Source organism: Musca domestica, unplaced genomic scaffold (genome assembly GCF_030504385.1).
Source record: "Musca domestica strain aabys unplaced genomic scaffold, Musca_domestica.polishedcontigs.V.1.1 1, whole genome shotgun sequence".
In the NCBI taxonomy this organism is placed as follows: domain Eukaryota; kingdom Metazoa; phylum Arthropoda; class Insecta; order Diptera; family Muscidae; genus Musca; species Musca domestica.
This window is the reverse complement of record NW_026712114.1, coordinates 27,947,156-27,968,348: the sequence shown is the minus strand read 5'-3', so window position 1 is coordinate 27,968,348 and position 21,193 is coordinate 27,947,156. Positions and strand designations below refer to the sequence as shown.

Below are 21,193 nucleotides of genomic sequence, written 5' to 3'. Positions count from 1 at the left end.
ATCGATCACATTTGGCATACTTATTTTCAGGTCCAATCTGATCGTACGTGCAAAATTCCATACTATTCGGACTGATATTACACGTTTGACCGATTATCTCCAATTTCAATAGGGTTCGTCCTTGGGCCAAACAAATGATTTGTGCAAGATTTCATCTGGATAGGGCAATAAATGCAAAATTTACTTTGTTTACAAAAATACATGGACAGACGGACAGACGGACGGACATGCATAAATCGACTCAGAATGTGATTCTATGCAGATCATCAAAAGGAACTATGGGTCTATCTCGTTTCCTTTTGCCTGTTGCAAACAAATGCACAAAGACATAATACCCTGGTGTAGGGTATAATGACCACCTTACACCTTGTGGTGTAGGGTATAAAAAAATCTGAAAATTTATCTAATTTTATTTGATCAGAAATTTTTCCTTGTTACGAACCCTTTTCCACCCCAATTTCCAATTAAATCAGCTGTCATTTTATGTTTCGGTTTTTTTTTGTTGGGTGTGTTAATTCAGTTATATATTTACTATATCTACAGACCCCTCTAACGAAACTTTAAATTGTTTACATATGGCCGATTTCGCTATGAGTAAAGTTTGTACATGGTATGGAGAAAAAAAAAAAACATCGAAAGAACCGAACAAAACATCGTTTGAATTTATTTTTGAATATAAAATTACAAATAGATTTTACAAAAATAATCTCAGAAAATACCCACTTGTTACAAAGACAGAATTTTGCTTTGGAAAACTCTGAGAAAGCTTTGTCCCAATAACTCGAAATTGACATAAGACATGTTGTGATTATTAAGCTTAAAATTACATATGTATATACATGGTACAATAAGGCAGTAGGACAGCTTCGTAAAACTACAGAAATACAGCCCTGAGGCTATGCCCGCTTCCTGTCAGAATTATTCAAAATTATATCCAACAAGTTGTTTTCATTTGTTGTGGTTATTTTTCAAATGCATCGAATAGCGCGAAAGATGAATGAAATGCCTAAATGTTCTTTCAAAAATATGATCCTAAATGTTCAATCTTTCAATTCCGTCGCAAATTTGGTTAATATCATTAATGCGCGTCTGTTTCTTTCTATAATTGATTTTGAAAAGATTTTGTTTTTATACCCTACAACACAATGTGTTGGGGGTATTATAAGTTTGATTGGGCCAAAAATTATGTAACACCTCGAAATATTGATTTCCCACATAGGAAAGTATATATGGATCTTCCTATCTCGCTGAGATGAGTCGATCTAGCTATGTATATTCGTCCGCCCGTCCGTCTGTCCATATTAATTTGTAATCAAGCTACAGGTCGCAATTATGAACCGATCCTCACGAAATTGAAAATGGAGGTGGGGATAAGGTCAGAATAGAATCATATTTCTTTTGGAGATGATCACACGATATGTAGGGGTTAAAATGGACCAAAAACTTAAAAATTTCCTGATTTTGATATGAACCAAACGACGCGGGAGTTTACATGGAGTTAGAGATTAGACCTTGGCAGAAGCCTACCAATTTAGCCATCGGACAATATTTAGCGGGTAAAATAGACCCTAACTTTTATGTAAGTAAATAGGAAATTTCCATTAAACCGCGAATATTTTTAACCCCAGCCAAATCACAACTACATTAAAAGGTCACTCCTGACCATTAAAGCGATGCTGTTAGCCAAGAAATCGGATATATACAAAATAGGAACAATATATATGTAAAAGAAAGAGATCTTATTTATTCTGCTCATAAGTCAAGAACCGCTGGGTTGATTTTCACAATTCCCACCAATTCTGAATGGTCTCTGGCCAGAAAAGGATAAAATCTAAGAAAATCGCGGAAAAACATACCAATAAATGAGTGAATATCTCTTGTTCCATTTTTTTCAATTTATGTCATATTTTTTATCGCATGCGATTTTTTCAATTTGACTTACAATTCTGAATTGAAAATTTTCTGAATTTTTACACTCCTCAACACTACGCTTTGAGGGTATTATATGTATATTGCAATTATCGTCCGATCCCCACGAAATTTTGTATTTGGGGGAAGCGTTAGGCTCAGAATTAAAGCCTAGTGTTTTCTTTTGTTCTTCTATAGAGTTTCAAATGGACTAAAAAATTAAATTTTTCTAATTTGTAGTCGCCAAAAATTGAAAACTAATCGACACGGAATTTCGCATCAGAAGAGAGTTAAGGACAGGGAAGAGGTCTAGCATTTTGGATGACCATTTCGTGTGAAATTGTTTTGAATACAACACGACGGAGTACGTGAATATTGGCCAAATTCTCCGCGTCTGGGCAGAGCTCCTTGACATTATTTCAAAACGAAACCTTCAAAAATGGATTTGGATATAAGGAAACTTCGAACATATTGTAGTGTTGTAGGGTATCACATGGTCGGCCCCGCACGACTATAGTCTTTGCTTACTTGTTATTTTTCAAAATAATAAATTCATACACAATATTGACAGAAGTCGGGTACACTTAGAAAAAAATGTAATCAGCTTTTTATTGTACCATGTGTATATACCAGTATTTTATAGTCGTACTCTTACTGACTTGCAGCTTTTCACTTTTAATATGCATCGAAAAATATCTCATTAAAAATTAAATTTATAATTAAAATAATTTATTCGGCTACCAGCTTAAGAAAATACTGATAAAGCCAACTAAATTATTAGGCCCCAATTTTGGTTTCTTCGAATCCATAAGAATATTCTAAATAGGTGTGAATTTCAATTAAGTACTTAACAGATTATAACAACATTTATGTTTGTAATTCAATATCGGTGTTGACACATGTGTGGTATGTTGATTGAATTATTTCGCAAGACTCTAATTATGAGTTTTGTTAGAACAGAAGTTGCATGTGTATGTGTGTGTGAGTGTAAATGTAAAGCATACACACTCTAAGCCATATTGTATGTAATTTTGTAATTTGTACGCGAAAAAAGAGAAAAAACTGGTGCAAATTATTTTAAACAAAATGTAGAACGTCCACTGTTTTGCCTCCTTCCCATGCCACAGCCAAAAGAAACAAATCGTTATGCTGCGTTACATTGTAGTTTTCGACTTGTATTTGTAATTTTGTTCTGTGACTGTTGGACCCGACTAAATACCTTTCAAATTTTTAATTGACACAATTTTATTTTTAAAACGCCAGTACCAAAAAGCTGCTACACATTCAGTACATACTTGATATACGTACATACATTCATTCATTTACATACATAGGATTTCATTGCGTGAATGCAAGTTTATGATAATAGAAAAAAACAGAAATACGCCCCCTATAGTATGGAGCGTTTTTTGGTAGAAATATGCATGTCTTAGACATGTCTTGTTGGTTTCACTGCACCACATCTGAGGGGATAGCAACCAAGCTGTAATTAATTGCTGTTCATTTCGAGAGGTGAATTTTAAGAAATAAATTTATTTTAACATGATAATGCGTAGTATAGGCAATATTGTTGTCTTGGATAAAAAATCATAAGGCACATAACAAACAGTTTGGAATTTATCGGTTCACTTTTCTCGGTACCTTATACACAAGAGGGTTTATCTTCGATTGATTGGGCCAACAATTTTGTAACACCTCGAAATATTGATGTTCGACATAAGAAACTATGTATGGAAATTCCTATCTAGCTGAGCTAAGTCGATATCGGAAGTTGAAGAGAGAAATGATTACCACTATTATACCCCACAACACTATGTGTTGGGGGTTCAATTGGACCCAAAATTATATAACACCTCGAAATATTGATGCCCGACAGTGGAAACTATGTACGGAAATTCCTATCTAGCTGAGCTGAATCGATCTAGCTATGTACGAGTGCAGTTCGGAAACTTCTTAGCCTAGAACAAAAAGCGCGGTATAAACAGAAAAAAGTTTAGTATTTTGGAAACTTCCATCTCTGTTATGAACACATGTTAAATTTTATTTTGATCTGGCAGCTCCTTTATACAGAAAAGAGTGTTCAAAAAAAGACAGATCCGCAATTTTTTACAACGGAAAAATTAGAAATGTGTGCTGTCATTACTCGTAAATATTTACATAACCAGTAAAGAAAGTCTTAAAGTCGGGCGGGGCCGACTTTATGATACCCTACACCACTTTGCTAATTTAGTAGAGCTCCGCATAACAATTAAACTTTTTAATGGGAGAATTCAATCACAGACGCTATGATTATAATTATAATTTAAAGTTCAAAGGACTAAATATCCCGAAGCGTTTATATCTTTTAAATTCGGACTTGTATTGCTCATTTGGTGCACAATTAATTTGAAATCGGATAAAAAATATATATGGGAGCTATATCCAAATCGGAAACGATCTCGATAAAATTTGGCAAAGATATTTCTGAGCTGTATTTGAATATCGTTGTTACGGAGTGTATATTACGGCTGTGGGTAACAAATATAACAAATCGGATGAACAGTATATATGGGAGCTATAGCTATATCTGAACCGATCTTTACCAAATTTGACATACCAGTTTCGGTCGTAAGTGCCAAATTTCATCCCATTTGGTGCACAATAAAAGGTAAATCGGACGAAGTTAAATGTGTGTGCTATATCCAAATGTATTTCTGAGCTGTATTTGATATATTTCCCCAAATATTGTTGTTACAGAGTGCATATTACGGCTGCGGAGGACAAAAATAACAAATCGGATGAACAATATATATGGGAGCTATAGCTATATCTGAGCCGATTTGGCATACTTATTTTTAGGCCTAATTTGGGTGTATATGCAAAATTCCATATTGTTTGGGCTGATATTACACGTTTGGTGCACAATAAAAGGCAAATCGGACGAAGATATATATATGGGAGCTATATCTAAATTTTGACCGATTATCTCCAATTTCAATAGGGTTCGTCCTTGGGCCAAACAAATGATTTCATCTGGATAGGGCAATAAATGCGACCTGTACTTTGTTTACAAAAATACATGGACAGACGGACGGACGGACATGCATAAATCGACTCAGAATGTGATTCTATGCAGATCATCAAAAGGAACTATGGGTCTATCTCGTTTCTTTTTGCCTGTTACAAACAAATGCACAAAGACATAATACCCTGACCACCTTGTGGTGTAGGGTATAAAAAAGGTTTATCGGGACAAGAAATGCATAATGATAAGGTGAAAGTGCTCCTTCATATGCAACAGTAGGCCACGTCCAAAAACAGCAATAGTAACAGATGATTGCAACAAATGATCGACGAATAAAAGTTTGTAAAATTGCTAATATCATGGGTATCTCAAATGATCGAGTCCTACTGTTGATGAGACATGGACCCACCACAATAGTCCAGACACAAAAGAACAATTCAAACAATGGCCTGAAGCTGGAGGAAGTGCCTCAAGGAAGACAAAAACAATTCAATCGGCTGGCGAGGTTATGGCAACGATTTTTAGGGACTTCAAGGTAGGGTCAAACAATAAATACAGAGTACTATTCGAACCCTTTTGGATCAATTAAATGTACAAATTTGAGAAAAAAGTCCTGGCTAACAAAACCAAAAAATCGTTTTTAATCAAGACAACGCATCAGCGCACAAGAGGGTTTTAACAATGGCTAAAATCTACGAATTAAAGTACGATTTGGTTGACCACCAACCTTATTCTCCTGATTTAGTTCCCAGTGACTTTTACTTGTTCCCAAATCTAATTGCAGTTGTAAACCACTATTTTGAAGGCCTTTAGGAAAATAATTTTAATCGAGGGATGGAATTGCTAAAAAAGTGTTGGACTAAGTGCATTGAAGTTTCAGGAGATTATATTGAAAAATAAAAACATTTTTGAAAAAGTAACAATTCTTTTTCATTTATAGGCTAAGAAGTTTCCGAACCGCCCTCATATGTCCGCCTGCCCATGTTAATTTGTAATCACGCTGCAGGTCGCAATAATGGCCCGATCCTCACCAAATTGAAAATAGAGCTGGGGATAGGGTCAGAATAGAAGCATATTGTTTTTGAAGATAATCGCAAAATATGTAGGGACTGAAATGGACAAAAAACAGAACATTTTCCTGATTTTGATGTTGCTCTACAGGCCACAATTATAAATCTATCGACGCGGAGTTTTTTGCATGGAGTTAGAGTAAAGGGCTGGGCTGAAGCTTACCAACTTATAAAGTCATCGGACAATATTTAGCGGGAAAATAAAGTATAACTTTTATGTACAAAAAAAAAAAAAAAAAAAAAAAAAAAGCGCATATATTTGTTAACTCGCCAAATCACAAATACATTAAAAAATTTTTTTATTCGTTTAAATGGACCAAAAAAATAAAATTTTTCTGATTTAGAAGACGCTCTACATGTCACAATTGAAATACAATCGGCACGAAATTGTGCTTGAGAAGAGAGTTAAGAACAGGGAAGAAGTCTAGCATTTTGGGTGACCATTGGATTATATTTAGCTATAAAATGGACCACAACTTTGGTCAAATGCACCCTATCAAAAAGCCTAGGGTAACATCTGGCCAGTGCTGTATGACATAATTTCAAAAAACCAAATCTTCCACAATGGATTTGGACATACAGGGTGATTTCTAGGCCACTCGTCCGACAGCTTTTAAAGTTATTCCAGTTACAGCTCATTATATAATTTACAAGCGTACGAAAGCATTTTGGTTAGAATTTTCTAGAAAAAAGTTATTCGTGATGGAATTCAAGCTGTGATATGGTTTATTTCTTTATATTTGGCTGGAAAACTACAAGCGACTATCGTTAGAGCACTCCACTATTTAAATGTAAATAAATATTTTTTGTCCCGTACCAGCAACATCAGCAGAAATGATTCGAAAAGTAAAGAAGCGACTTGATTGACTTGATCGAAATCGCAATATTCCATTCGGCAAATATTGAAAAATGAGCTCGGGGTAAAGCCATTGGTATTCAAAAAAGTGCAAGAACTTAAACCGCAACAGAAAGAAAATAGATTCAAAAGAGTTAAAGAGTTGCTTCGCTTGGCCGAAAGTGGTGAACTACCCCATTTGTTTTCTACAATAAGAAAACATTCGTTGTCCAGCAGTTTGTGAACAAACAAACAAAAACTTGCCAAAGAGCTCAGCTGAAAATGTGCACCTTTGGTTGGCCACCAGAAATCAAGCACCGGCCATGGTGATGGCGGTGTGGGCCGCCATAGCAACCGATGGTCGCTCTCTGCTCGTATTAATCGATCAGAAAAAATACCGAATATTATCGCGAAAATATTTTGGAGGGTGTATTAAAGCCTTGGGCACGCAAACATTTTGGCCGCAGTCCTTGGACATTCCAACAGGACTCAGCACGCGCCACCCAAGTATGGTTACAAAATGAGTTTCCTCGATTCATTTCCAGCGCACAATGGCCACCAATATCTCCGGGTAACAACACGTTGGACGTGCTTCGCCGGGAATGGGCCAAAATATCGCAGTGCAACATTCGGGCAGCGTGTGACGGTTTCATCGTGCCAAGAGTGACCAATTCGAATAAATCTAAACTTATTCTAAAATTTGATGGTACTTCCGACATTGTTTGCTTTAATTTAATAAAATTAAAAAAAAAATGTAAAAATGATGGCGTTTGACTTTGTTGCAGTTTTTTTCATCTCACCCTGTATATTAACAACACCTTTAAGGGTTAAAGCTGTAGTTTATGCGAGTTAATGCAAAATTCCTCTGCAAACCATCATTAGAAGGATCATATTTCACTGTAAGTGACCAAGGAAACAAAATCTCCGTTTCCATTAAATCAAAAGAAAATATTTGCCTAAAATCGAAAAAAAATGAAGATTAAAAAAATAAAGAATTTTTTTCCGACCTTTTTTGAGTTAACGCATGAAGTAACATAAAATTTCGTTTAAAGCCCAAAGTTTCGACAATAGAAATTTTATACACAAATGTTTGCTTTAAATTTCAGAATAAACTTTATGATTAGATATTATAGTTTTTGGGAAAAAGTTACATTCATAGTTATATATGTCTAGAGAATATTCAAAATATTTTTTAAAAATTCCCTTCGTCCTAGAGAACAAAAGTTTAAATGTCCATGTTTTATTCTTGATCTACCTTTATTATCCTCTTTATCGTAGAGAGAAATTCTTGAGGAATCTACGTTTGGTAAAAAAAAATACTTAAAAAATCTGCTTTTGTCCTTGAGCAAAAATAATCTGTAAAAACCCACACTTATGGCTAATAGTAATACAAATTCCATTTTCTTGACTTGTGCATTATTTTTAAACCTTTGTGGTCTTAATTCACTTAAATCTTTATTAATCATAACTTTTTTTCATACAGCCAATCAATATCAGATTTCTATAAATGAATCGCCTATTAATATCGATCCTTAACCACAAAATGTTGACTATAAAAACTCAGCACCGATTTCAGAATCTTTAGTAAAAATATCATCGTTCTCTTGTTCTGAACTCTATTTCGTAGAAAAAAAAAACAACCCGATTCGAAATGAATTTTCTGCACATTTTCGCTGTGGTAGCCCTGATCTTGGCTTTGGCCACTGGACAAATTGAAGCCAAAGGTCGTGGTGGTGGCAACAAGGGTCACTACATTAGGGGTGGTGTAAGTTAGAGCTGCGATGTGTTTTTTATTGTAAATTTTCTTCATAAAACTGCTTTTCTTTCCTTCGACAGGCTCATGTGGCCGGCAAGGCTGTTGAAGGTCTTGGTGCTGCCGTTGTTGATAAAATTGGATAGATTCCAGGACATCGTTAATCTTATTCTAAATTGTATAAAATCAAGAGAAGACAATAAAAACTTCTTAATATTGTGGTACAATAAATAACAATTAAAAATAAAACCAAGCACTGAAAACTTTTTTTCTCAAGGACCTTCCAGCCGGTAAACTTGGACAAAGAACTGTTTTTAGGTGGGTCCTACGAGCCAATAAATTTTGATTTTTCAAGGTGCTTCAAGTTAATTAACGTGGATTTTTAAAGAGGTTTTTAAGGATATACAGGCCAATAAACGAGGATTTTAAAATAATTTTTTCAAGGACATTAGGTCAATAAAGCTGTATTTTTAAAGAATTTTTTCAAGGGCATAACGGCCAATAAACGTTGATTTTTAATGATTTTTTTTAAGGACATACTGGCCAATTAACTTGGATTTTTAAAGAATTTTTGTTAAGGACATAATGGCCAATAAACTTGGATTTACGAATGTTTTTTAGGACTAACAGTCTAATAAGCCTGGATTTTGAAATATTTTTTTTTCTAGGACATACAGGTTAATTAAACTGGATTTTGAGTTTTTTTCAAGGACTTACAGGCTAATAAACCTGGATTTTTGAAATATATTTTTTTTCAAGGACATAAACGTTGATTTAAGATTTGGTTCAAGGACATAACGGTCAATAAACTTGTACTTAAGCTTTTTTTGTTTTTCAACGGCATACCGGCTAAAGATTTTTAATAAAGGACCTACAGGCCAATCAATGTAGATTATTAAAGAATTTTTTACAAAGGATATACAGGCCAATGAATGTGTATTATAAAGAATTTTTATAGAAGACATTCACGGATTTTTAATGATTAGAAATATGGAAAGGGCTTACAGGCCAATAAACTTGAATTTAAAAAAAAAAAAAAATTGTAAAGGACTTGAAGGCCAATAAAAGTTTATTCTAAAGATTATTTATCGAGGACCTACTGGCCAATAAAGTGGATTTTTAAAGAAATGTTTTTAATAAGGACGTCCTGAATGTGAATTGTTAAAGAATTTTTCTCAAGAACAAAACCATGGTTTTAATAATTTTTTTTCTAAATGACCTTCTAGCCAGTAAACGTTGATTTGTAAGGAACTGTTTTAACTGATCTACAGGCCGATATAAATTTTATACACAAATGTTTGCTTTAAATCTCAGAAAATATTTTTTAACAAAATATTTTTTAACAAGTAAGCAAAGACTACAGTCGAGCGGGGCCGACCGTTGAATACCCTACAACACTATAATAAACCATACGGTTTATATAGGCGAAATACTCGACAGAATTCCACAAGATATTGTGACAAATAATTAAAGAAAACCATCAGGTTTCGTTCTCTAATTTGCGAAAAATAACAACTTAAACTAATTTGCTCATTTCCAATTTTGTTGGTCTTTCTAGATCTGGAACCAATATTTCCCAAAGACCTATAATCTCTCAAAAGACAAAAGATTAACATTTATTATTGGTTTTTGACCGAAACGCATCTATATGAGATACAGACATTTGACTATATTCTTCAACGAAATAGTCAGAAGTGCGTCTTTCCTGCATTTGTGAATTCTCCAAAAAGTCTCTGGAATGGACATTTTCGTATTTTGTCTACAAAAGTTGGCAAACTATTTCACACATTGAATATTTTTGGATGGCCACTGCTTGGCTTTTGCAATGTGCGGTAACCCCCATTCAAATGTGCGTGAGGATTACGACCTGCCGATAATATTGCAGTTTTTTGGTCCATTTCAACCCCTAAATATATGGCGATCATCTCCAAAAAGAGTAGGCTTCTATTCTGACCCTCATCTTATCCCCATGCAAAATTTCGTAAGGATCGGGCCATAAATGCGATCTGATATCCTGATATCCCAACTACTTAGTTTTGTTAGCTGTAGAAATATTAACAAATGTTTAATTCAAAATGAAAATATGACAAAATTGAAAAAAATATGAGAAAATTTTACAAAATCAATATTTTCATCTTTAGAGAGATATTTTTATGCGATTTTTTTAGACGTTTTTTCTTTCCTGCCAAGAGGCCATTCTGAATTGTCGAAATCAGTTCAGCCGTTCTCGACATATAAGAGATCTTTCAAGCATCTCTTCTTTGATAGACATATATATCGCACATATTTTGCTATATATCCGATTTGATGGATGTTAATATCAATGTAAAGGTCAGAAGTAACCTTGTGATTTCTTTGTGATTTTGCCGGGATTTAAAATATTCACGGTTTAATGAAAAATTTTGAACACAAAAGATATGGTCTATTTTACCCGCTAAATATTATCCGATCCCAAATTGGTAGGCTTCTTCCCCTCCCTAAACTCCAGCTACATGCGAAATTCCGCGTCGATTGGTCTATAATTGCGATCTGTATAGCTACTGCAAAATCCGAAATTTTTTCAGTATGCTGTCCATTTCAACCCCTAAACATTTGGCGATCATCTCCAAAAGCAATGGGGTTCTATTCAGGTCCAAGCCCCACCTACATTCTAAATTTCGTGAAGATCGGACCATAAACGGACGGACGCACATACATAGCTAGATCGACTCAGCTCGGTGAGCTAGGAAGATCCATATATACTTTCCTATGTGGGAAACCAATATAACGAGGTGTTACATAATTTTTGTCCCAATCAAACTTATAATACCCCCAACACATAGTGATGTAGGTTATAAAAATCCCCTTCGTCCTAGAGAACAAAAATTTAAATGTCCATGTTTTATTCTTGATCTACTTTTATTATCCTCCTTATCGTAGAGAGAAATTCTTAAGGAATCTACGTTTGGTAAAAAAATACTTAAAAAATCTGCTTTTGTCCTTGAGCAAAAATAATCTTTAAAAACCCACACTTATGGCTAATAGTAATACAAATTCCATTTTCTTGAATTGTGCATTATTTTTAAACCTTTGTGGTCTTGATTCACTTACATCTTTATTAATCATAACTTTTTTTCATACAGCTAATCAATATCAGATTTCTATAAATGAATCGCCTATTAATATCGATCCTTAACCACAAAATGTTGACTATAAAAACTCAGCACCGATTTCAGAATCTTTAGTAATAACTTCGTCGTTCTCTTGTTCTGAACTCTATTTCGAAGAAAAAAAAGACAATTCAAAATGAATTTTCTACACATTTTCGCTGTGGTAGCCATGATCTTGGCTTTGGCCACTGGACAAATTGAAGCCAAAGGTCGTGGTGGTGGCAACAAGGGTCACTACATTAGGGGTGGTGTAAGTTAGAGCTGCAATGTGTTTTTTATTGTAAATTTTCTTCATAAAACTGCTTTTCTTTCCTTCGACAGGCTCATGTGGCCGGCAAGGCTGTTGAAGGTCTTGGTGCTGCCGTTGTTGATAAAATTGGATAGATTCATCATCGATTCAGCATCGTTAATCTTATACTAAATTGTATAAAATCAAAAGAAGACAATAAATACTTCTTAATATTGAGGTAAAATAAATAACAATTAAAAAACAAATTCAAGGACTGAAGAATTTTTATGAAGCACCTAAATTCAGGAACTCCAGGCAAAAATGTGATTTTTTACAGAATTTTTCTTAAGGACATAAACTTGTTTTTTTCTCAGGATCTTCCAGCCGGTAAATGTGGATAAAGAACTGTTTTAAGTTATCAAATGGGATCTACAAGCCAATAAATCTTGATTTATCAAGGGCCTTCAGGTTAATTAGGATCAGGATTTTTAAAAAGTTTTTTTTTTATCAAGGATCTACAGGCCAATTATTTATGGAATTTTCAAGAGTTTCTTTATCAAGGATCTACAGATCAATTACCATGGATTTTTAAAGTTTTTTTTATCGGGGATCTACAGGCTAATTAACGTGGAATTTTCAAGAGTTTCTTTATCAAGGATCTACAGGTCAATTACCGTGGATTTTTAAAGAATTTTTTCAAGGACATAAAGTGAAAAAACGCGCATTTACGAATGCTTTTCAAGGGCATACCGGCTAATACACCTGAAATTTGAAATATTTTTTTTGCAAGGACATACCTGCTTGTAAACGTTGATTTGACTTTTTTGTTTTTCAACGACGTACCGGCTAAAGATGTTCTATAAAGGATTTCAAGTTCATTTTGAAGAATTTTTTTTATCAAGGACCTACAGCCAGTAAAGTAAATTTTTAAAGAAATGTGTTTAATAAGGAACACAAGGACAATATGTAATGTGGTTTTTATCAATTTTTTTCTAGCCAGTAAACGTAGATTTTTAAAGAACTACTAATGTAGGGCCTACAGGCCAATAAACGTGAATATTTTATGAATGTTTTATGAAGGACATACAGTCCAATAAATTTTGATTTTCAAGGATTTTTTATCAAGGACCTACTGGCCACTTAACGTGGATTTATAAATTTTTTTAGGGATATACAGGTGAATGTTGTTCTGCGGTATTTTAGCTCATTCCAACCGATTGGAATCCGGAGATTTTGGTGGCCATTGTGCGCTGAAAATGAAGCCAGGAACCTTATCTTGTGCGATGGTGCCGTTGGAATGTCCAAGGTCTGCGGCCAAAATCTTTGCGTTCCCAATGCTTTAATATAGCCTTCAGAATATTTTCGAGATAATATTTGGCATTTATTCTAATGCCACTGTTATGGCGGCCCACACCATCAACATGGGCGTCGCTTGAGTTCTGGTGACCAACCGAAGGTGCACATTTTCAACTGACCTCTTTGGCAAGTAAAAACGATCATTTTGTTTGTTTACAAACAGCTGGACAAGGAATGATTTCTCATCGGATAAACCCCAATTCGGCAGTTCACCACTTTCGGCCAAGCGAAGCAATCCTTTAGCTGTTTTGAATATAGAATAGTGTTGGCTTGTTTGTTCGGGATACTGTAGTATTTTGTTGTTGCAAAATGGTCAGGCTTTATCCCTTTATTGTTGTTTTTATAAAAACAACGTTTGTTTATTAGTGGAGAACGATGGTAAAGTTTACCAGGGGGTAATAAAGCCTGACCATTTTGCAACAACAAAATACTACGGTATCCCGAACAAACAAGCCAACACTGTTCTATTAATAGACAAGGCACGGTCGACGAAGGGTTTTTTTGTTTTAACAGACAAAATCAACTTACATGGTTATGCTACTTCGTTCAGGTTGAACGACAGCATAACAAGTGGAGAAAGATGTAAATGTTTATAAGTGCGGTTGTAAGATTTAGAAGACTTTCCAAAAGAATTTTAGTTTTATTTAATTCTTTGGTTCCTCTTCTATTGAGCTTACGATCTTGTCACTTGGGTAAAAAATGTTTTTTGTCATAGAAGTTATTTTAAAAATAACTTCTGGGGAGAATATCCCAGACAAAAAACAAGGGAACTGATGAGGATTGGTGGCTCTTTCCGAAACCTAGGTATTCCCTGCCTTACCCCCTGGTAAACGTTTTGAATATATTTTCTTTCTGTTGCGGTGTAAGTTCTTGCACTCTTTAGAATTTATGGCCTTACCTCGAGCTTATTTTTCACTATTTGCCGAATGAAATATTGCGATATGTTCAGCTCACGAGCAGTTTTTCGGCCACTGCGACGCGGGTTTCGATCAAGTCGCTTCTTTACTTTTCGTACCATTTCTGCTGATGTTGCTGGTTTCTTCCGTCCACTTCCTTGACGTCGGGTTGTACTACCAGTATCGCGGTAACGAGAGATGGTACGAAACACAAAAGATTTATTCACATTTAAATGCTGGAGTGCTCTAACGATAGCCACTTGTGGGTTTCCAGCCAAATGTTAAAAAAATCACACTATCACAACTGAATTCCATCACGAAAAACTTTTTTTCTGGAAAATTCTCACCAAAATGCTTTTGTACGCTTGTAAACAATATAATGAGCTGTCACTGGAATAATTTTAACAGCTGTCGGCCGAGTATTTTAGAAATGACAGCAGTCTGAAGTTGGTTGCAGTTTTTCATCACACTGTGTTGATTGGCCTGTAGGTTCTTCACAGGACCTACAGGACCATCAACATAAGTTTTTTAAGAATTGTTTTATGAAGAACCTACTGGCCATTAAACGTGGATTTTTAAAAGATTTTTTTTCAAGGATATACATGCTAATAATCGTGTATTTGAAAAAAAAAAAAAAATATCGAGTACCTATAGGCCAAAAAACCTAGATGGTTAAATACTTTTTTATAAAGGACATACAGGTAAATAAACTAGCTTTTTTTTTTAAAAATTTGGTTTTTTTTTTTAAGAAAATTTGAATTCCAAAGAATCTTAATTCGCCAAATTTAAAAAAAATTAGAAGAGTGGGTAAGTTATGCTCCTACTATTTAGTTTAATTTTCGTTATAGGTGTCCTCCATATTTAGTCTACATTCTTTATCTACCAGAGTTATTGAAAATTTGGAATTTTATCGCACAATGTTGTTAGACTTCTTATTTTTGTGTTATACACGTCATCGATAATTTTTAAATTCAGTCTGTAAGTTAGTGATATGCTCCCCTGCGGAGAAAAATGATTTCACAAAAAAAAAAAAAAAAAAAAAAAAACATCTACATATATTAAGAAACCTATACCATCAACTAATCCACCTGTGCTTTGCAAAACTAAATAAACAAAGTCGATTTGTTTACTAATACACAAATATAAAACGAAGAAGATTTGAGAAAAAATTATTCAATCAAGTTTCTACTCTCGTCAAGAACAGATATAGAATTTTCTTCTTCGATAATGATGTTGTTTAGGTGCTGCCTTACTTTTTTATTCATTGTGATTTTGGCCATTTCTTTGCCAAACATTGCTGCAGCCCAGAGACGTAGGCCAGGGCAAGAGAACAGTTCGTAAGTATTTAAAATTCCTTTTTTATTGTTTTTTTCTATTAATAATTATGTTATGATTTTATTACAGCTGGAATTCGTTCTACCCAACCAGGACAATGTTAAGTTTTTACTATTTTAAAATTTATAAAAAAAACTATTTAGCCAATAAAATGTGTGTCAAGAACAAAATAAACTTCATCATTGGTCTTTGCATTTCACATTAAATAAACTGGGCAAAAAATGTATTCCCTCAACCTTTGTTACATAACATTGTATGGTCTTTGCATTTGGTTTAATTTTGGTAATTCATTTGGGAACTTTGGAGTATAAAGGATAATTTTGTTTGGACGAAATCAAGGACTGAATTCGCCTTTCATGCAAAGAAACCGCCTATGAGAGTTATGATTATTGAATATAAAATCATTTCTTGGCGAGCTACTAAAAATACTCGATTTATATTGTCCTGGCCATAATACACATTTTGCGAAGTGTAAAGTTTGGATGGCAAATAAAAATTTAAAATTTAAAAATTTAGTAAAAAATGTGGATTTGAAGAAAATATGTGCAATAATTTAGATTTTATAAGAATTATAATTATTCCAAAGTCTAACCCTTTGTGAAGAGTTGGGTTTCAGACTCTGTGTAAGTCAAAAGAGTAAAGTGAGTCAAAATAAAACTAATTCGACGCCTGACTTAGGCAGTTATAGGTTTTTCAAGTTTTCCCATTGTTTTGGCTACATGTAAATCTTCTTGCTGGAAGCATCATCTTTGGAGATAAATGAGGAGTAGAAATTGACAATTAAATTTTCTTTTAAAACATATTGACCCAATGTTAATCGACTATAATGAAACAACAAGAAAGCAAAGGCTAAAGTTGTGCGGGGCCGACCATGTGATACCCTACAACACTTATGTTCCCACTTATGTTCCCTTATGTTCCAATGCATTTGGAAGATTTCGCTTTTGAAATTATGTCATAGAGCACTGCCCTTAGCTTTTTGGCCAGTTTTTGACTTCTAGTTGTTTTGGTCCATTTTACGGCTAAATATAATCCAATGGTCGTTCAAAATGCTAGACTTCTTCCCTGTCCTTAACTTTCTTCTCATGCAAAATTCCGTGTCTATTGGTTTCAATTGTGTGATCAGGAACAATTTTCTGTTTCTTTGGTTCATTTGAACCCTTTAACATTTTGCGATGCATCTCCAAATTTAGATTTATATATTTGCTTGTCTACGATATATTCGTCAACGAAATCACCATAAAAATCAAAAAGTTCGCCATTTGGGTATTTTGCATATAATGTAATGTATTTTCAGCGTTTCGGTAGAATGGAAATGTTGGTATTTTTTTCACACAAAAGTAGTAGTCCTTTGATTTCTATTTGTGACCCTTAGTTCAAGAACATTTTAGTTGTTGGTCCATTTCAACCCTTATCACATCATTAGAAACTGTCATAATTGACCTTTTCGTCCATATGTGATTTCGTCGGAATTAAAAATATTTTAATGGAATATTTTATTTAACACAAATGTTATGGCCTATTTCACCCACTAAATACTACCCGATGTCCATCCAAATTGGAAGGCTTCTGTCCAGCTCCAAACTCTAGCCCCATGCTAACTTCCGCGTCGATTGGTCTATATTTACGAATTAAATATTATGTGATCATCTCCAAAAATAATAGGCTTCTATTCTAACCGTAACCCCACCTCCATGCAAAATTTCGAACGATTGGAAGATTTATACATACTTTCCTAAACCAATATTTTGAGGTGTTACATAATTTTTTTATAATGCCCTCAACACATAGTGTTGTAGCAATACACTTGAATATTTAGAAATGAGTCTACATTCGGGCATTGTTGTTTATTTATATGTAAACTACTCAGAACTCCGAAATACTCGTTCGAATTCAAGTATAGAGAGAAACTCGCTCGACGCCAAACGGCAGCGATTGAGATGAAATTTTCCAAACAAAATTTGTTTGACCTCGTCCTTGGGCCTTATTCAAATTGGTGAGAATCGGTTTAAATTCAGATATAGCTCCCATATATCTTTAACCGATTTCGAATTACTTCTGCGAATATTATTCACTATACTGCAACAAAGTCAGGCACCACAATTTTTACATTTTTTGCAACATTTTATTGAATGAAAGCAGAAAATGTCGAAAATAGCATCAAATTTTAGAATAATTTTAGATTAGTTCGAATTGGGCGCCTGTGGCACGAATAATGGCCTTCAAACGGCCAACGAAACCGTCACACCATTCCCGGCGAAGCGCTATCTTGAAGTGAACGACACTTTGGTATTTTTTAGTGCCAACCTTGCTTTCCAAAAAATTCCATTTCTGTTGATGTTGCTGTTTTCTTCCGTCCACTTCCTTGACGTCGGGCTACGCTACCACAATCACGGTAAAGAGCGATGGTACGAGACACAAAAGATAGCCACTTGTGATTTTCTAGCCAAATATAAAGAAATCACACTATCACGCTCGAATTCCATCACGAATAACCTTTTTTCTGGAAAATCTCTCCAAAATGCTTTTGTACGCTTTCAAACAATATAATGAGCTGTCACTGGAATAATTTTAACAGCTGTCGGACGATGTTGGTTGCAGTTTTTTCATATCACCATGTATATTGTACCTATTTTGACATATATCCGATATCTTGGCTATCAGCAAAACTCTATTGGTCAGCAGTGACTTTTTAGTAAATTTGTGGTTTGGCAGGGCTAATAAATATTCGTAGTTTAGTGGAGATTTTCGTATTTTTTGACATAAGAGTTATAGTTTATTTACCCGTTAAATATTATCCGATGACCATGCAATTTGGTGGGCTTCTCCCAGCCCCAAACACGAAATTCATGCAAAATTCCGTCCATCGGTTCTTAATTGTGGCCTGTAGAGCAACATCAAAATCTGGAAATTTTTCAGTTTTTATGCGAAATATTTTAGTTTTTATACTAAATATATACTGATTTTCTATTCTGGCCCTCGCCCCATTCCATTTCGTGAAGATCGGGCCATAATTGCGACCTGTAAAGTGATTATAAATTAACATGGACAGACGGACAGGTGGGCAGACGGACGGACGGACATACATAGCTATATCGACTCAGTTCGGCGAGATAGGAGAATCCATATATAATTTCCTATGTGGGAACCCAATATTTCGAGGTGTTACATAATTTTTGGTCCAATCAAACTTATAATACCCCCCGCACATAGCGGGTAAAAAAATCAGATCAATCGATATAAAGAAATATTCTTGTCGCACCTTTCCATATAAATTAAGCCACTGTGCGACCGTTTAAATAAATATCCTCTATTTACAAAAAGAAACCGGCTTCTGGCCTCATGTAATCAATAATTGTATGTATTCTGAAGTGATTTTTCAAACCAATGTTTTTTTAACCTTTTTATATGTTGGTTCAAGTTTTTATTCAGAAGCGTGCGCTGTTTGATTTTTAAAGAAAACAACAACAACAAAAAAGCTGAGAATTAAGTGGTTTTACTGAATTCATGGGAGATTTCACAGAGCTTGGACTTCCCCGGTGGAAACGAGATGCTAATTAAAACGTTGTTGTTAGACCACACTTAAATTGGACAAACATCATACACTGGGCGGTATTAGAATAAGGAAAAGCATTTCAAAATTTGTCTGAAATATACATAATTTTTAATACCGAAACTCATGGATTGTTTGTCTAATTGCAAGAAAATCTTAAAATTGTTACAGTATTTGTTTCACGTTTCTTGATAAAAATTAATCCTTCATAGGTTTGCAATGTTTGGACTAAAGAAAATTGGACACTATTTTCACATTTTTTTGAAATTATTATTATTAATTAATGTTTCGATCTTTTGCGGGGGAAGTATGAGAAAGAGTTGATAATTAATTACATTGCCCGCCTTCAAACTTCGAATCTAAATACAGGGCGAGATGAAAAAACTGCAACCAACTTCAGACTGACAGACCGACAGCTGTTAAAATTATTCCAGTGACAGCTCATTATATTGTTTACAAGCGTACAAAAGCATTTTGGTTATTTGTGATGGAATTCAAGGGTGGTAGTGTAATTTCTTTATATTTGGCTGGAAAACCCCAAGTGGCTATCGTTAGAGCACTCCAGCATTTAAATGTGAATAAAGCTTTTGTGTCTCGAACCATCGTTCGTTACCGTGATAATGGTAGCGTAGCCCGACGTCAAGGAATTGGACGGAAGAAAACAGCAACATCAGCAGAAATGGTTCGAGAAGTAAAGAAGCGACTTGATCGAAACCCGCTTCGCAGTGACCGAAAAATGGCTTGTGAGCTGAACATATCGCAATATTCCATTGGGCAAATATTGAAAAATGAGCTCGAGGTAAAGCCATAGAAATTCCAAAAAGTGCAAGAACTTACACTGCAGCAGAAAGAAAATAGAGTCAAAAGTTGTTTTGCTTGGCCAAGGTGATGGTGTGGGCCGCCATAACAGCCGATGGTGGCTCTCCGCTTGTATTAATCGATCGATCAGAATAAATTATCGCGAAAATATTCTGGAGGGTGTATTAAAGCCTTGGGCATGCGAACATTTTGGCCGCAGACCTTGGACATTCCAGCAGGATTCAGCACCATAGCACTCAGCACGCCAAGAATGATTACAAAATGAGGTTCCTCTCTTCATTTTCAGCGCAACCAAAATCTCCGGATACCAATCCGTTGGACTATTGTGTCTAGAGTATTTTGGAAAACATGGTTGACACTAAAAAATATCAAAATGTCGATCACCTCAAGCAAGCGCTTCGCCGGGAATGGGCTACAATACCGTAAAGCAACATTCGGGCGCCGTGTGACGGTTTCATTGGCCGTTTCAAGGCCAAAGGTGACCAATTCGAACAAATCTTCAAAAGCAAGAAGCCCCTCCGTATCTCCGAATTTAGACTCATCTATATGATTTGCTTGTCTACGATATTTGGCTAAATTCGTCAACGAAATCAGCATAAAAAAGCCAGAAGTTCGCCTTTTGTGTATTTCGGATATCGCCTGTAAGTAATGCAGGTATTTTTTTTCACACAAAATTAGTGGTCCATTGTACCCGCTGTCCTAAACTCTATTTGTGACCTTTACAACGGCAGCAAAATCAGGAACATTTTTAGTTGTTGGTCCATTTCAACCCCTAAATATTTTGCGGACATCTTTGAAAACAATAGTCCTAACCCTTCTGAGTCTAACCCTAAACTTATGAAACACATAGTGTTGTAGGGTATAAAAATGCCGAATATCAGAAGGCACAGTTATATGGAGACTATACCAAAATATAGACTTATATTGACAGTTCTCCGCGAGGATGTTTCTCAGATTGTTCCCACTATTCGGGTTAACATTGGCAATTTGCCAATTACAGCAAACATTGCGCAAAAAAAAACCCACAAAATTATAAATCTGTCGGTAAAATTATATGGGGGCTATACCTGACGTGGACCTATATAGCCTATTTTCAATACTAAAAATCCTGCAGACCTTATACACATCTGAGTAAAATGTTATCAACCTACTTTATTTCCTTCGGAGCCTAGAGTGATTTCCATCTACATAGAATTTTATGCCGATCAAGAATATATATACTTTGTGAGATGTAAAATTTATATATTTATATATTTATATATATACCCTCCGTGTTAAAAAAATTG

The 21,193-nt window shown here is 34.8% G+C and overlaps 2 long non-coding RNA genes across 2 annotated transcripts; both read left to right on the top strand.

Moving 5' to 3' along the window:
• The first annotated feature begins 8,319 nt into the window (after positions 1 to 8,319).
• LOC131802020 (uncharacterized) lies at positions 8,320 to 8,819 on the top strand. Its single transcript, XR_009342012.1, has 2 exons — positions 8,320 to 8,582; positions 8,654 to 8,819. It is a non-coding gene; the product is annotated as an uncharacterized LOC131802020 (long non-coding RNA).
• A 2,961-nt stretch (positions 8,820 to 11,780) lies between these two features.
• LOC131802019 (uncharacterized) lies at positions 11,781 to 15,619 on the top strand. The gene is made up of 3 exons (XR_009342011.1): positions 11,781 to 11,969; positions 12,041 to 15,537; positions 15,605 to 15,619. It is a non-coding gene; the product is annotated as an uncharacterized LOC131802019 (long non-coding RNA).
• Positions 15,620 to 21,193: the final 5,574 nt, after the last annotated feature.